Source organism: Ptychodera flava, chromosome 18 (genome assembly GCF_041260155.1).
Source record: "Ptychodera flava strain L36383 chromosome 18, AS_Pfla_20210202, whole genome shotgun sequence".
Classification (NCBI taxonomy): Eukaryota; Metazoa; Hemichordata; class Enteropneusta; family Ptychoderidae; genus Ptychodera; species Ptychodera flava.
The window spans coordinates 25,409,399-25,428,681 of NC_091945.1; the positions used below are offsets into that span (position 1 = coordinate 25,409,399).

Genomic DNA, 19,283 nt, shown 5'->3' on the forward strand with positions numbered 1-19,283 from the left:
TTCTCATTACTGTTCGGCTAATTTTACCCTCATATTTCGAAAGCCTGGTCATTGTGGTCCATTGATGGATTCCTCCCACTTCAGTAATAACTGTCGTGAAATTTAAACTTGTCGGGTTTTACCAGTCGCAGTCAGTGATTACGTGCCGCGGAATCCAAACAATAGCTAGCCAACATTGAAGGCCCTTTGTATGCATCCAATCAGGGTCGTCAGAAATATTAATTTTCAATAACATGGCGCGATGTGCTGAAGGAATATTTAATTCTACAATTTCTTGAGATTCAACGCTTTTAAGGTCTTGTTCGCAGAACACATCTTTCAGCTGGAAAAAATGAAGACATTTTTTGCACAGTGTCTTCTTAATCTCCAGCTTTATTTTACGGGTTCAGCCATGGAGTATGCATGACGTCATATGGCGGACAATCTGTGCTCTGATGATAGAAGTCGGTAAGAATGGATGGAGCGAGATATTAACCAGTCTACTAGATGCCATTGAAGTCAATGCAGGACTGCCGCACCATGATTAAATGCCCGAGAACCTGTAATGAGATACATGGAGAATTTGCTTGTCAGGCTTTGTAGTTGCGTGAGTCGGCACTGTCCGTAACGACGTTCATTAAAGCAGAGTGTTGCTTCGTGTACTTTTGTAGATAGTGCTGGGCGAGAGCAGCTTAACATAAATTTTCCCGGGCGCTTATTTACAAATAAGTCCATTCTGCGACGAACACAAAGGATTAGACTCTCAGGTTACACGATGTTTGAATTGATCTGTATTGTCAAATAGGACGCCAGTGTGTCTGAAAATCTACAGCTGTGTTCTCAGAGCGACGAACATCAACCGTGTTTGACTACAGGGAAAATCATCTAAGCTGGACTGTTGCCAACATTTACATTTGTGCAGTACACACCAGTTATGAAATGACACAGTAAAGGCTGATATAATTCCTACAGTCCTTTCTGACCACTCTGCCATTATGACTCAGTTGGGAGATAGTCGGGTTAAATTAGGTAGATCCTACTCGAAGTTCAATAATAGTTTTTTATATGAAGAAGATTTTGTTAATCTGGTCAATATAAATTTTCCCAAGTGGATAAGTCAGCACCACTCCCATGATGCATGCTCTCTCTGGGACTTTCTTCAGTATAAAATTAAGAGTGTTCAATCTCCTATGGAAAAATAAAGCCAGGAATAGACGGGAAAAAAATTCAATTGCTGGAGTCAAATTTGAAAACATTGGAAGGTCTTTTTTTGTTATTAATAACTCTACAGATACTTTAACGGGAGATAGAAGAAGTCAAAAGAGAGCTGCAATTTGAGCTTTACTATCAGGTGAGGGAAGTATTATCAGATCGAGGGCAAATTGGTATGAGTTTGGGGAAAAAATTCTAAGTATTTTATTGGATTAGAGAAGGCCAATGCAAAAAAATCTCAGATTATTCAGTTACTTAATAAAAGAGGGGACATAATTACAGACTCTAAAATAATTATGAATGAGATAAAAGACTTTATGTACAGCTATATAAGTCTCTACACAACGTTTCCTTACCTAAACTCAGTCATTCAGATAAGAAGTCCTGTGAGGGACTGATTTCTCTTGACGAGGCCTTAGCGACTCTGAAGAGCATGCCAAAAAATAAAACGTCAGGAAACGATGGTCTTACTAAAGAATTTTATCTTAGGTTTTGGCCGCTTATTGGTACTTATGTGGTGAATGCTTTAAACTTTGCTTATTCTAAGGGAGAATTGTCTTCCTCTCAAAGGCAAGGAGTGATAACACTTATAGAAAAAAAGGTAAACACAATTCAAGCGTCAAATCAAAAATTGGCGTCCAATTACATTGTTAAATCTTGATTATAAAATTGGTGCAAAATGCATTGCCAAACGTTCAGAGAAAGTTTTACCTAGTATTATTAATAAAACCCAGTCTGCCTTTACAAAAGGTCGCTTCATATAGGTGACTGTATTCGGGTTATTGAAGGTGTCATGGAGTACACAAAACAGTGTGATCTTCCGGGTATTCTTTTAGCCATAGATTTCGAAAAAGCCTTGACAGCCTAGAGTGGGAATTCATGTTTGAATCTCTACGTACTTTTAATTTTGGTTCTTCTGTTATAAACTGGATTAAGACATTCTATTCAAATCCCTCCAACTGTGTCCTAAATCGTGGTATTAGTACAGGTCTTTTCAGTATTCAAAGAGGTGTACGACAGGGTGACCCTCTCTCACCCGCGCTTTTTGTCCTTAGTTTGGAAGCGCTTCTTGTTGGTATAAATCAAGACTCTGATATTAAAGAGATAAGTGTTTTAGGCGAGACCATAAAGAATTCTGCATTTGCAGATGACCTTACATGTTTCTTTGCTGACGAGAAATCTACCTTAAATCTTCTCTCTATTCTTAAAAAGTTTCAGTTTGCTTCAGGTCTTAAAGTTAATTTTAGCAAAACGGAGGCATTGTGGTTGGGAAAGTGGAGGAATGGTCTGATCATCCCTTGGTATCTCCTGGCCTAAACAACCACTTAGAAGTGTGGGAATCCATTTTTCCTATGACACGGACAAAGCTTATAAGGAAAATATTACAGCCCCTTTGAAGTCGATAATTTCGTTGATTAATTTGTGGAAAATGAGAGGACTTACATTGATTGGCAAAGTGCAAATTATTAAAACCCTTGTTATTCCCAATTTCCTTTCTGTCTTCAACATGGTAAATATTAAAACTAGTGATCTGAAGTTAATTAATGGTATTATTCATAATTTTTTGTGGAGTGGTCCAGATAGGGTGAGTAGGAATACTTTAATTGGTAACATAGGGGAAGGTGGCATCAATATGATTGATATTTTTTCATTGTATGAGGCATATAGAATTTCATGGATTCAACGTTATCTATCTGACTCTGTCAATCATCCATGGAAGCTTTTTTTTCTTACTTTACAAAAGATATTGGAAATGAGTTAATTTTCCATTGTAACTATGATGTTAAAGTGTTGCCCATTTGGCTTCCAAAGTTCTATGAAAGTATGCTGTACTGTTGGCATGAAATCAATCCGTTTTCCTCCACTCCTCCAGTGGAGCAGGTTATATGGAATAATGCAATATCCTTATTGATAACAAATCTGTTTTTCATCAATATATGTACAAAAAAGGTATTATTTATTTATCAGATATTTTTGGGAACAGTTCTAAATTCAAAAATCAAGCTGAAATTAAGAAGATTATCCCCTCTTTAAGTTTAGTTAAGTTAAATATTAGAACTTCAAAGCAGACTGAACTTTACATTGCAAAAAGAAATGAGAGATACAGAAAGTTTTTTAGACAAATGGTCGAATTTTGAAGTATGACTCCTTTGTCAGAAGTAGAAGCATAATGTATGTGTATGTATTCTCTTTCTCTGTCTTTTCTTTTCATCTAAGTCATCTGTTGTAAAAAGGGAAGAACTCGAAAATAAAAAAAAATGTTAAAAAAAAATTAGTAAGAACGGGGTCTTTTGAGTGTTTGGGTAGAGGTGTATTGTGTATTGATAGATCAGGCAAGGTAACAATGTATCATGGCGTAGAGACTTACCAAAAACTCAGGCATAATCAGCATCATCATCATGACCATGATGATGAAAATGATGATGATGATGATGATGATGATGATGATGATGGTGATCATGACCACCACCACCACCACCACCCACCACCACCACACCACCATCATCATCATCATCATCATCATCATCATTATCATCATCATCATCATCATCATCATCATCATCATCATCATCATCATTATCATCATCATCATCATCATCATCATCATCATCATCATCATCATCAACTTTGGCTTTTCAATACATGTTTTCAAAATGTACACAACTAGATTTTAGATCAGGGATCACATTTAGGAAGAACAAAGCTTTTCCTGCTTCATCACCTTTTCCCAATATCCCTGTGCTACTCTTGAAGCCATCTAAAAAAGGCTTGCGCAATCCTTGCGTTATGTCACGCACTCGTCTGCAAGACCTGTTTCACCCATTCTGAGCGAAAGGAAAGAATGTTTGGAAGGAAGGAAGTATGCACGCATGCGAAGAGAATAAAATGTATTTGAGGCATTCAAAACTTACCCTTTGGTACCCTTGAGCCCCAATTTATTTATTTATTTATTGCATTTACAAAAGTAACGCTAAAATGCACCATTTCATCTCGTTTTCTAAAGTTACAGCGAGCAAAAATAACAAAAATATCAATAAAATGAAATAATTGCAGTAAATAAAATATCCCTTGGCGAATATCCCCCATTTTGAGTATATTTGAATACAAGCAACAACAACATTAAGGTTACACAGTCGTTATGAATATATCTGCGATTAAAATACAACAAATTGCATGCCAAATTGATTTTTGTAGGTTGTAAACGTATTTTCACCGTAAAAATACTTGCGTACTGAACCGATTCCCAACCATTTGCTGCCTGTCATGCGACAGCAATTCGCAGTGCAAATACTTTTTAAATAACATGAATTTGAGCTGAACAGCTCCACGCCATTCTGTTAACCGAAAGTCATGTTTGTGTTTCCATACTCAAACAACTATAAGATGTGACCGAAATTTTGAGAAGGCTGACGTCATAATATTGAAGGCCTCGGAGCATTCAAACCGTAGCGATCCATTATAAAGGACCAAGATATTACCAATGAAATCACTGATTTTCTCTCTGAGTAAGGTTAAAGGCGTCCATTATGGTAATGTTGCGAAATTACTCAAGATCGTTTATCTCATGCAAAGTAACTCTAAACATGCAAGTGAAGGCATATGACAGACGTGTCGAAATATGATCGCAGTGTTTACTGAGGCTAAATAAATTTACACGGTTCAACTTTGTGAAAACCCTTTTATGCAGATTAAAGTAAACGTATATGTGGCAGCTACAGGTACAAAGCATACGGAAGGGAGATTGTATGATCAGTAAATATCTTTTTAGCGTTCCCAATATATAAAGTACTTTATGTCAATGAACGTTATCGTGGGAAGATCAACACTCCTGATACCCAGTAAGACCCCTTTCAAGTTGAAAAGAGAGCATTGTGAACCAGTGTTTTAGGTTCATGGAGAGGACAAGTAATAAAAGAAAACAGAAATGTATATCAAAAACACAAAAAATACTTACAGATGAGAGAGAGAGAGAGAGAGAGAGAGAGAGAGAGAGAGAGAGAGAGAGAGAGAGAGAGAGAGAGAGATACGCTACAAACATCACATGAATAAACAAAAAGAGAAAAACGCGCGCAATAAAGCAGAGTCGGACGTAAAATTGATAAGAGATAAAACGTCGTTTTCGTTTCCTTTTTAACTCTATGGAGCCTCTTTCAGTGTTGAGAAGGCTACAAAACCTGTATTTGGTTGTGACAGGGTTAAAAACATGCCGGAAAATGCCGAGAGAGTTTGACCGGTTAAGAAGGGCTTGACTACGCAGTTTCTGCGTAGTGAAGCTTCATTACGTATTCATGGTGACCCCTGGCCAGCTGTCAATAACTTTGGGGGCTTTTGTCTTTTGGCCTGCTTTGCATATGCGTCGTTGGACACGACCTGCCAATCACCCAGGTAGTCAATTAAACTATTAATTGACTGTTTACCGACCCAATTAACACTATCCAGCAGTATCAGTCATATTTTAATCGCGTGGCCCGGGTGGGCACAACGTAGGAACGCGTGTATTTCTATGTGTACGTTTCACTTGTGGTGTTGTTTGTACCATGGAGGTAGGAATGTTTGTACCATCGTGCGTTTGAAGTAAGCTTACTTGTTTCACCTACAGCATTACCTTCAAGGTGACAGGCTAACTATTAATGTTCAGTATCATTGCACCGAGTTCTGCCCACGGTGAAAACCACCTGTTTTGCCACGGTCCCTCGGTTTTGCCTACTAATTACTGCCCGTCGCTGCCCGTCCTGAATGTATCCTATCTATAGCTACAGTAATCAGTCAATATATAATACCCCGCGCCTTATAATTTTTATATAAACCACAGTCTCTCTATCCACGAGGGACTGTGTATAAACTTATAAAATCATAGTCCGTGCCGTAAAATTGTTGACTTTCGATGCGATATAGAGGTTGATCGTTGAATCGCACCGGCGCATCCATATTTACTTGCCCCATAAGCTTACTACTCTGTAAAGGGTGGGTAGATGGAATTCCTGGGCCAAAAATGAACACCGGGGCGAAACTTTTTGTGAACCCATGTGAAAACATAAATCATTTATCAGTTTTGATATATACTCCTAAATTGTAAGTTTGATCATGGAGGTACCTCCATGGTTTGATTAAAATCGAGACCACATTCAAGGGCTATGCAGACTGTCCATGTACGCACACACAGTGACAAGAAGGCGGCAAACAACTACTTACCAAGCACATCGAATCGGCGAAAAGAAGCATAAAAAAACTAGGCTCATCGCCAAAACAAACGCGCCAAGCGCTAACAAAAACCCATTACCAAGCGGCCCTTTTCAGGGCCACCAAACACTCCAAAAAGAGAACTACCCAAAAAAAACCATAAAATGACATAGAACACACAAACACTTAAAAGAAATAACAAAAATCGTACACATAAAAATAACGTGACAGAAAAAATGGCCGTGGAAAATGGCCGTGGAAATAAATCAGCTATTTCCAAAGAAAAGCCGACAACAACATGAAATTCAACAACAACCTATCATCGCTCAAACTATGAAACTCCGAAAAATAGTACTAGGCAAAGGCCTTAAAATTAATTCGGACGCCAACAAAACCAAACAGAATAAAACCACCTCAGGATTTCAACAAATAAAGTCGTAAAATGTGACTACGCTACATCGTGAGACACAAACAATCGCAACAACACAAATTCAAAGAAAAGTCAAATTGGGCTCCACAAACAACAAACACCAAAAACTTGAAAGCTATCTGAAGCTGCTAAACTCGCACTTCTAGAGATACCCTTTCAAACAAGGAAACAAAACATGTCGCGTGCTGAAAGAATCGCGATAAACCAGCTTGCAAACAATAGACAAATTTCGGGAAAAAAACCCTCGACAAGGGTCGGGTTTTCGTCATTGTCAACACAAACGATTACGTACTCGAATGCGAAAGGCAATTACGCAACACTCAGTATTATACACAACAAGCCAGAACAAACAGTAAACAAAGTAAACGAACTATGAATCAAAATGTACGAGAACAAGCACATCAACCAGGATATTTGTGAGTATCTTGATCCAATAAACATAAAATCCGTACCCCCAGTGGTACTTATTGCCTAAAAATTCACAAACCTCCGCAAAAATCTAAAAGACACACCAGTCAAAACAAAATTTACCGAAGTAAAGAAACATAGAACAAACAAACCGAACCACCAAACGGACTCACAACGTGACCAAAAATTAATATACTTGCCTCGCTAATCGAAAAGCAAGACCACTAAAATGCATTAAAATAAATTTTCACAAACACAAACTAAGGAAAGAATCTACACCGCGACTGATGAGAAACCACACTCGGGTTTCGAAACGCAAGCGTCAAAGGGCGACTCTATCAACTTTTGTAACAACGTAGGTCCGGCTGCGTCTCGCCATAAGCTTTCCCCACACAAACAAAACATTACCGTACACACTAATCCAAACTTCTCTACAAATATCCAAAGCGAAACAAACATTTTTATTAACACACACAATCGGATAAGAATGTAGGAACACATTTTCGAAACGAATCAAACACAAACTCGACACAAAAACATTTAGGATAGTTAGATGGGGAGCCTCTTTCACATTTTTTACATCTCGCTATACTGTCTATGATTCTAAAAATAAAGTCATCTGCCACTTTTTCTGTATACGCGGTTTGGCAAAACTCATCTCTTCAATCGAAAGTCGGGCGATTTCATGGTTCTTTGGGGTACGTCGAGCTTAAGGAATGTGGTTATATTCGCGATGTTTTATTCGAAATTATTTATTTCTTCTAGGGCAAATGCACGTAATTCATGCTGTTGGAAATACTGGCCGCTCATAAACAAGACAATAAACTCGATATCTGTGCATCTTTACTTTTATTGTCAAAGTACCATCGACACCCAAAAAAACCCAAATGGTTCAGTCCATGCGTGGGTTCAGTCCAGGTATTTGCAACGCCAGTCACCTAGGCGACGGTAATCCGCACCACTTATCACCATCGGGAAGGTACTCCTCCCCTATACCACTGGCGATCCCACCCTCAAGGCACTGCGTCATTCGACCAAGCATTGTTATTGTAATTTCCTGCATAAAATTAACAGCGAGGTCAACCGGTCAAACTCTCTCGGCATTTTCTCTCATGAAGATCTGTGTATCCTTGCCCTGAAGAATACGGTTATGGCATTTCTTGTATAGGATAAAGCCCTAGTACGAGGGCTCTTCTAGTACATAAAGTCCAACCCAACGATAAAATGTCGAGGCCGCAGGCCGAGACATTTTATCGTAGGGTTGGACTTTATATCCAGAAGAGCCCGAGTACGAGGGTTTTATCCGACTTAAAAACTATCGCCCCTAACTGATATATTTCGTTTTCAATGTGTTTACGTCAACCGTCCCCTTTGTCAATGTAACATATTTAGGATATGAATTAAAACTTTTATTTGTGAAATAGCCTTCCAATGTCATGGAACATCCTATAAATGCCCTAGGGCACATTAGTTTATCTTTGTACCACAGCAGATTTTGTGTTGCAGCTGGTTTCGCTGTGTTACCAAATTTGAATATTAAAACGCACCAGATGTCTACAGAATATGACGTGTTCACTTTTGATTGGACAGTACTTTACTACAGCGCTGTCATTCGTTTCTGGAATTTGGTGACCAAGGCTCTACGAGTAGATAAAACACCCTGAATGAGCACTCTGATTGGTCAATCAACAGTAGATAGTTTTAATGGTGAGATATGCCGCAATTGGACTGGCAAACAAGCCATCTGTAGCACTCTGGCCCTTTACACATTAAAGTTGTATTCTGCACCCCATTAATAAACTGTTATTAATATCCGACCAGTGTATTTTCATTCATGTTACAAATAAACGCTGAAGATTCATTCGGAGTATTTCTACGACGGTGTTGGCCTAAAAGGAGTCAGTCAACTTTAATATTCTGTCTATAGAGAACATTGGAATGTGTAACCAAGCGTGAGGATGGCATTTCAGAGTATGATTAGGATAATATTGGTAATCTGCCAGCTTAGAAAAATGTTTTTGTTGCCATGCCGTACTTGAGTAAAGAATGAGATAATGCTCCCACCTTTGGAACATACACTTTCAAGTAAACTAAATTGCTATATGTAGTTGTTCTTGAAACTCATTTTCCTTGACGTTGATTGGTTAAATTTTTATTAAGAGTGAATGGGTCGGCTTTCTAACGTAATTTAGATTGTGTCGACGAAATTCAGATTGTCTTCTCGATAATCTCGTTTTATGAAACTGGAAACAGTTAAGTCTTGTTTGCGACAAGATAGCCTGACTACTTTTCTAGAAGACACATGGATCCTACAGATTGCTTTTTATAATTTCATTGACATGAAGCAATGCATCTTATTCAATAAAGGTAGAACGCACCGCGGGGATAGGTATTCGGACTTTCAAACTGTACAGTGTTCTTTTTACCTATCTCTTGTTGGGTCTCGTTTTGACAATCGTGGCGTAAATAAAATTTCCACGGACTTGGCTTCGTGAAAGTTTGGTTGAAGAATTGAGTCAAAGTTAATCGTTAAATTTCGAGGCGCGAACTATAATAACATGTGCAGTATACCCTTTCAGAGAATCCTTCCTCAGTATTAGAACACACTGAACCGATTGCAAATTTAAACCTTTCACAACGAACTTCAATCAGGCTGGAAAGTTTGCGTCGGGCTTTGGGGCAGTTCGTGAATGTAAACGTCACATTAAGCTAAAAATCAAGTACAGAAATTCCATCATCTAAATAACTTAAGGTATCGATAACCTAAGCAGACAGCGAACCCGTCGGAAGAGATTTCTCCAGTGATGAAAGAAGTGCATAACGTAGCTTCTACATACGCAGTCTAGGTTTCCGGAATATTAACGCCTGGATTACATCATTTTTAAGTTACCTTTCGCAATTTTAGACTTGTCATTTGTATCGTCTAATTTTCTGCGTTAACTCATCATCGTCTTATTATAAAACTTACATGAATCTGTGGTTTTTCTTGTGTATGCGTATCCCACCGAATAAATTACACTTACAAAGTGCCTTAATAGCCATTCCATGAACGAATTACGGTTTTAATGGTCGTTGAACTATAAGGTTTTATCGTTATACACTACAAAGTCAACATACATAGATACATATACATAGATACATACATAGATACGTTCATATATATATATATATATATATATATATATATATATAGATAGATAGATAGATAGATACAAAGTCAACATACATAGATACATATACATAGATACATACATAGATACGTTCATAGATACATAGATACAAACTTTGGTACATACGTAGATACACACATGGATACATGGATACATAGATACACATATTCATACATAGATACATAGTAACATACATAGATACGTACGCGCGTACGTTCAGCCTTCATCTCGTCTGAATTACTGAATTAAGTTATTTGTATTTTGCACCTGAAGATGTAGACATTCACAGAGCTAGAAAATTAGCTCTACGAGCAACGGATCGCCCAGAGATAGTCGATGTGATCATCTGAAGATTGACAGTACTTTACCATCCCTGAAGAATAATTCACATTGAGCATTTTCTCGTCGTCCAAAAACACCGCCAATAAATCAGGAGACACGAAATGCGCATACGTCATCCTCAAGATATTTTTTAGACTGTTTTTTGGATGCTAATGCGCGCCTGGCAGCTATGGCAATGAATTACGACTTCATTGAATACCCCTGTGTGTACGTTCGGCACATAGGGTACTCCCTCGCCAATATGTTTGGATTCAGAAATGACAACGAAACTCAGCAATTGCAATATAGATCTTTATTAGTGAACATGGACATGATTACACTTGATCATTTATCAGAGAAAGTGTGCTATAAGGACCATACCAGTTTTTTGATTTAAGGCTAGAAGTTTTTTTTTTCAACCGACTAAGATTACCCTGGAGGAATAGTAAATTGCACTGGCCATAGGCTACCTATGCCTTTCTAGAGGATAACAATCGCATCATTACTTTGAATTGTACAGCACGGATCCCATTATCCCGTTCGTTGGTATGACACGCATGTATCCATGACGACCATTTTGACTTGGCTCTTGACAAAATTCTTTTCACTCAACGACTGGGACATTGTTGAACTACAGAGTCAAAGAAAAATGCTGGTAACTTCAATAGAGCGAAGACGACCTGTCGTATTTTCACGTTTAAACGAAGAATGAAAGTTTGTATCGTTTTCTGGAAAGCTTATCTCTGGTCTGAACAACTACAACAATCATTCACTGCAGTATCTTTGAAGCCGTCGAATATCCGGAAAAATGCGGTTCTAACATCTCTGTCTCCATATTAACTTGTAATCAATATACCAAGTTATTTCTATTTCGAGGGCAAACCTTCAGTGGCTTGATCAATCCAGCGCTGGAGATTGCGTTCAGAAATAACGTTACCTCTCTAAATTACAGAACGGATAAATTGGATTTCTTTTCCGATCCGAAGCACATACTCTTGGGAAATTATATTATTTACCCAAATTGCACATAAGTGCATCCTTCACAGTTAAACTCATATGAAAGTTCCATAAGGATTATTGCTCTGGTACAGTACTCTTCTTTTCCAGCTTGGCGTGTCCACTTATATATCAGATTGTACAAATGCATAGTGGTACACTAAAGAAATCCATTCTCAATTAACCCTTTTAGTACTTGTTACTTACTCTTCAGGTATACATACAGACCTGTTCCCTTTTTGAAAGTCAACTCCCACTCTGAAAATTCCAGTTATACCCTGTGTTATTAGATCATTACTGAGAGAGATTCTTATCCCCGTCCACCTGCATCTTTGAATAATCTGATCGTGTTTATTCTTCTAAATGCAATGAAAATCTAAGGGTTGGTCTTCGCTGCAGATTTATTGTGTATTCTGAAATTATAGCGCAGTACTATGCAGTGGAAAGGATATCAGAAACGACTTAAAGATTTATCCCCTCTTCTTGTCATGGTTATTCTTGTTGTTTGAGTAGGCGATCTTATAAATATCGGTACTAATATTTGCTCAATGGCCAGTGTAACCCTTTGAGCACCAAAGTCCATTTTTGTCACCGTTATAAAATATAAGTCAGTTTTTTTTTCAGATTTTCACCAAAATTTTGATAAAAACCTGTAGCCCATGAAATCTTATGTCCATTTGGTGCAATATTATCAAAACAATTTTGGAAAAATTCACAAAAAGTGGGAAAATGTTTCACCAAAAATTTTGGTGGGAAAAATTACAGCACTCAAAGGGTTAAAGTCAAATCCCTTTACACAAGGCATGCGATTGACTCGAATGTTAGATTACAGATGTAAAGGCAAATTACGTAATACGTATGATCCATTTGTGCTTTACTTCAGCACTATGTCAGAACACAGCCAGCCTCGAAACATTTATCTTGACACACACTATGAATGCATTGGCGAGAAAGATGTTGCACTTTAGCATGAAATAGATATATCATCGAAAAGTGATGCGTACACGAGCCTCGAAAGAAAATTTTAAATATTCATGTTTAAATTCATGGAACGATTATAAAATCAGGGAATCAAATATCTCTGGAAGTCCCTGTCTGTCACTTCTTCAAAGTATCACATGGTAGAGCAATTCATCATTTTTGTGATGGTTGTGTGTTGTGTTCATCGGTCCTTCGGTTAGTTTGTTTGTTTGTTTTTCCTCACCTCCTTTCACCGACAGGCTTTGCAAGGTATTCCTCTTGTGGCACAATTTTGCTACAAATCTCTGACTTGTCAGAATTTTGGATTTAGTGATTTTATTATGCAAGCTGTTTTGACTATACCCTGAAATGAATCGTCTTGGCGTATTTATTTCAGGCGACTTGAACGAGCTGTGCATCGCCTAATTGGAAACCTGAGTCAACGTTGTAAATATCATCTCTGTAGTTACCGGTTTGCTGCAAATACGCAAAAGTACTCCCGTCTTCGATATGTGAGCATTGACGGCTGGAAATAACATTCAAGACTTGGGTTTGAACCTCCAACAATGTCAACATTTGTGTGTAAAATATACTCAGTGGGTACAGCAGTTTCACTAGGCTAGCCCTGAAACCTTCTCTGGGCACAACCTCCCTCAATGACCTTCCCAGACTAAGATTTAAATCTTCTAGGTTGTACAGTTCAACGTGTATTATCGCTCCGTTATAGTAATCAGTGACAGAGACTCGGTGCATTGCCTCCGGGTAATTTTAAACGAGGGGATTGTAGTTCCTTTTCCCCTGCAAGGCACAATTGCCCTAGATTTTTCCCCAAAGTTGAAAGTGCAGTCGGAATTGGACGTTGCTAGAAGTATTCAAACATATCCATGAGCAATATGATGGTGATAAGCGCAATGTTCATTGTCCATCGTCGTTTATTTGCTTGTGCTTGGAGTTACAACAATTACTAGTAAAACATTACTACTGTATATATAGCTGGAGGTCGTTGCTGTGTCGTGTTTCAATCTTGGCGTCTATATTGTTACAGCCACAATAACCTTGATACCGCAGGGATGTATGACAGATGGTCGATTAAGATGTGTTTATACAAGTGCATCTTTTGAAGTGCACAATGTAATGAAGAGGTGACGACGTCTTTTACGGTGAAATGTTAGATTTAACAATATATTTAAGTTTAACAGTAAATTTTATTATTATATACTCTTTTAAACATCACTAGCTTGGAACTTAGACAAAAGGAAGTAGATTTCGGCACATTTAATTTCTTTTGCTGTCTTTAAATTTCCCTCAAACGTGCCCCCCCTCCCACGGGCCAGGTAAAAACAAACTCCGAAATAAAACACAATGTAAATACAATTTTCCAATGTATTTCGCGGTAGAGAAAATAACTGTTTTCAATTTGTAATTCCTTAAAGACTGTATTTGTTTTTCATCATTTTACTTGGAAACCTACCCGCCCGCAGACGGAAACCAAACAATTTTTATTAAAGGCACCTTCAATAGTAGACTATACAGTTCGCTCAAGAGGAAGACAACAGCAGAACGTAATATTTTAGTTGATATTTGCGATAAGACGAAATCCTCTTATGCATTATCCGCTCAAAAACTGTCAACACGGCTACCCACAACTGTATCTGCTTCCGCAATTGTTATGAGGAACCTCAGATTCTTTTTTCTCAGGGGTCTGGAAATACCATCAATATTAGCGATATTGTGTTTTGCGGCTCTTCAGAATTCAATATATTAATACATTCTGGGAGCATACAATAAAATGTACTCCCTCGAGTTTATACTTTGTTGCTAAAGTAACCCGATGCCTTACTGATAATAATATGGATAACGACAATAATGTATTTTCATTTCTGAGCGGATGAATCTAGCGATTTTTTTATGTCACGTGTTAACATCACAAGGACACAGTGCTGTGTCAACTGCTTAAGCTGATTACATATCATTGACCAGAAAATAAGGTATCATAAATAAGAAAATTCGATGCCCTGACATATTACCCTACCTATCACACTGCAACTAATTCAAGGAGAAGTTGAATGAGTTTTGACAAAGAAACTGATTCTCAGCTGTCATGACATTGTCCTACCGGTTTAGACTAGAGAGGGCCGAGTTGTCTTTTTACCGGAAGTGTTGAAAGGCCGATAACATTAGTCCCAGTCAGCATGCGTAATTTTTATACATTTATCCGCCGTTTTTGCCAACGGAAATATTCAAATGGTGTTGAAAGTAATATTGCTTCAACGCGCTGAGTAAAGCATATTCCTATAGGAGCTAAGCCTCGCTCTGCATGCCGGGAATTGCCTGGTTAACGGAAACATTTTACAGAAGTGCATCGCATTGAAAGAAGATTTGTAAAACCTCGGTCTTTGGTAAGAAGTCCTAACAATAAGACATACCATCGTGAATCTACATTCCCAATGAATCAGTCCATGGCAACGTGAATGGGTTGTTTTGACAGACATTAACAAAATACTCGTCTACATTGTCCGTTCCCTGCTTTTCCACGCTATTTGCCAGGAACTATTTCAATTTCGTCACTGATTTGTTCATTCGTAATTTCACTCGACACAACATGACGGGGGGTGAAATTGAATTGGCGGGTTCGCCGACCTCTTGTCTGCAGACGGTCGCACTTACCGGTTTGCCGCCAAGCGTCAGATTGCACGCTCACGGCTGAAGTCTACGCTACACAAAATGTACTGGCTACCCGGTTTTTGCCCATTGCAAGCTCAAGACCATGTCGTTTCGACTTGTCAGTCAAACTGCTGTCCAGAATGTGTAGTCCTTCTCAAACTTATATCCCGTCCATTGGCGCAGAACATTATCACTCCAACTGAAACACTCCAAGTGTTTGCGAGTTGATATCCACTATCAAAAATTATTAAACACGATTGGAACTAAGTTGGGATAATTGGATGGTGAAGTAATGTCGATTTCATCTACAAATATAATCTCATCTGCTTTTCATTTTACATAACACACTCGTTTTTATCATTAATTTGTAATATTGCAACATTCAGCTATACGACACCTAACACTGTTGAGAAATTTGAAATATATTAAAATCCAATTATCCCAAATTAGTTCCAATCGTGTTAATTTACTTTCTACAACGACATGGACTTTTGTTCTTTGTTACATTATCGCTTTTGCGATACATTCTAAGGGATTGATTTTCGATTTCTTGTTATGTCGACTTTTCATCGCAAGATAAATAAGTTCGGCAGGTACAGTATAAATTAGTGTTGACATTTTGGCAAAATGCCAATAAAGCCAAATATAATCCACCCTTTTAATGACTTCCGTTGCACTATCACATTTAACTTTGAAGAAAGATATTTATTCTTTTTTACGTTTAGTCTTTTTCTTGTGATTGTACATTCCTTTGGACTTTTTTACACAATACATGTATTCATACTTGAGTATCATGTATTTGGACACCTATAGCTTGCGATGTATGCTGTACATGTTTTCTCATGAAAAGCGGAATATCCACCTGTTATGTAAACTGATATACATAGTTACAGTAAGAAACACGTGCAAATGTTACTGAGCTGTATTTGAGACGATAATATGCTTGAGATTGTGCCAGCTGCTAGAGTAGGAGCTGTTTGCCCTAGAGATTATTATCAAAAGTATGTGAAAAGAAAACAATAACAAGTTTGATTGGATTTTATACAACCTGAAAATGAATTGTCAAGTTCGGATTGTGAGACGCCATTGAACTTTTTACCATTGAAACTTCTATTCAACCTCGCAATAATTTTTCAATTTAAAAAGTTTGGTTTGGAAATAGAATGAGAAGGGTTCTCATAGTACTGACTATTTTTTACTGGCATTAAAAGCTAAATATATTTTCCTTTTTTCGTATTGCAGGACGTGGGCCATCGTACTGATATGTCTGGGTGTGTTAATGGTATTGATCATCGTCGGGGCGTTGATTTGCTGCTGTTGCGGGTTCTGCGCATGTCTGACAAGTTGTTGCAGATGTTGCCGCAAAGGCTAGGTGGTGACTGATTGTCGCCTCGGCGCTGTGTGCTCGTTACAACCTGGCCCAGCCTGTCATCGCAGACAATCACTCTCTCTCATTTACGGTACAGGCGAATCCTGACTGAACGTTCAACGCCGGACACCAACCTAATGTGCTTTATAAACTTTATATATGTAATGTCTACGGATGAAAAAAAATGCCAAAACAAAATATAGGAGTGATCAAACTGAAAACAAACAGACGATCAGATCAGCAGACGCATTTATGCTCGCTTTGGATAGATCCCATGATTAATGAAACAATGCAATGGATGGTACGTCTTGAAACGCCACAATGTAAGGTGGGACGACATAGAAAAGAAGATTTGCGTCGCCGTGTACCTTATCCTGTCATAGTTTACTGTTAATCCATTTCCGGTCAAGTTTTGACGTAACGTGATATATGGATAACCACACGCACGCATGTGCACACACACATGTAGTCATGATACTAACTGTCATGCGCAAACAATCTTGATGACGCATGAACGGTGATGATCGCGAATACTCAATGATGCACACTTGTGACGGAAGTTTAATTAACGCGTGCTGTTGATGAACAATGGTGCTGTATCCGATGATGCAAACAGATTTTAAATATCGTAGAGACGAAATTAGTTTTGGAAATCTCTTTATGTTCCATTCTTAAGGAATCTTTTTTTCTGAACGAGCGCACATAATGTAGTGTCTTTACCCATAGACAGTAGGGGGGGGGGGGAAGACTGCGAGCTTGTTTAAGCACATGCGCAAGGTGGTTCTGCGTGGGCTTGTAATCTTTATTAATCTCTTCGTACGTCTAGTCTGAACAAAAGTCGATAGAGTAGCTCCCATCCCATTAGTTTTATTATTAGACACCGCGAACGAAATGTTTGATATTCTGTTCAACGTAAACAGATGCTGTTCGCTATATCAGCTTTACATCTAGAGTCGCATTTCATATCTGTCTGTACCAGAGTGGCGTTCCCCATTCGTTCCTTTTAGAGAACGAATCATCCAATGGCTGGTACAATACTCTTTTCTATTTCTGTGCGTCGTGCTCAATTATTGATGCATTTTATGTGTATGAATATTTGATAATTTCAGATGGAACTATGCTTGACATATTTGCAGAAGTGTAAAAAATTGAGCGCTTTATAAAATTATGAGTCGTTACCAGATAGTAACCATGAAATATCTAAGATAGTCAAATCCTTGTCGTTTCGAACGACATAAAATTTCAAATTATCAAAATTAATTAAAGGTATACTGTCACCTGTTCCAATTTTGCCACGGTTACCATGGAAAGAGAAAACCTAACCAAGCACAGATTTTAAGCGGGTGGCCGCTTTTTAAAAACAGAGCCCTCACATGGGCATTTTGAATACCAAGGAACGCTCTTTTGACCATGCATATATGGGCATATTTAGATTACAGGTGACTGTATACCTTTAAAGTGTGAATCATCTATGATTAAGCCCACTGCATTCTGGGACCGTATGTGTGCAACGTTTAAAATGCCGCAGTTACAGAAGAAGTCTTGTACAAATATGTACATTACATTCAAAGTGCGTCTGGTGTTTCAATTTGTAAATTTGGAGGGGTGCTTTGTGTACGTCAACAGTACCATATGTTAAACGTTTTTTTACAGATACCAATTTTGAAAACAGATTGATGTTCTATTTGCATGTAATAGTATATCCCTAAATTTCTGAAATGTAGAAATAGCCTGGATTCAGACTATACCATAGGACAACCTTTAAACGTGCTCTGTAAAAGCTATTGATTTTTTTTTTCAAATTGACGTCATCTGATTCTTTTCTAGCCTCCTAGTGCAACCTAGACTATATAGGAAAGAGACTGAAATCCCCAGTATTTGATTGCATGGCACATTGCCTGAGAATTATTAAATTGAGTCGAATTTGAATTATATGACACGAACATTGCTCGGGGGAACCCTTCACTCTTTTGGTTTCTGTGAATACATTATTTTCATGTTCTCTGGCAACAATGAAGGCTTCTAAACAATGGTTCGATCGAGAAAATATTGTTTTGTGTGGTATTTGTAGAAAATTGTAACGAAAACGTCGGAATATATGTCAATTATCTTATTATAGTCTCTTGGGAATCCTTTATACAGAGTCAGAATAAAGTTTTGTTGTAATATTACTCTTGATCGCATTTTGTAAAGAATGCTATACTAATCATGAGGGCGCCAATACGGCGTGATGGTTCGGATGTGTTTTCAATGCTCTGTCCGGGGAAACTTAATGAACGTGATGATATTTATCGTAAGATGGACCATTTGTTCGAATGTTAACATTGACGCCCAGGACGCATACGGGTAGGAAGTATTAATAAGAATCTTACTTGTATACGAACAACAAAGCAAAATCGTTCGCTCTCGTCTGGGCATAGTGAATTGAAGAGTGTTTGCATTTTGTTCGGTTCAGAAAGATGTGTTTTCTGCATACATGATGGTATCGTCAGAGGGAACCATGGATCGAACCTAAACATGCATCGGCCATCGGTCATTCAAACGCAAGCAAGGCAGGCATATATGCATACTGTGAGTAGCATATATGCATACT

The 19,283-nt window shown here is 38.1% G+C and overlaps 1 long non-coding RNA gene across 1 annotated transcript in view; it reads left to right on the forward strand.

Moving 5' to 3' along the window:
• LOC139117240 (uncharacterized) overlaps nt 1-18,861 on the forward strand; it is a 93,351-nt gene extending 74,490 nt beyond the window's left edge. The window contains exon 4 of the long non-coding RNA XR_011548481.1: nt 16,564-18,861. This is a non-coding gene — a long non-coding RNA (uncharacterized lncRNA). The remainder of the gene's footprint in view (nt 1-16,563) is intronic.
• Nucleotides 18,862-19,283: the final 422 nt, after the last annotated feature.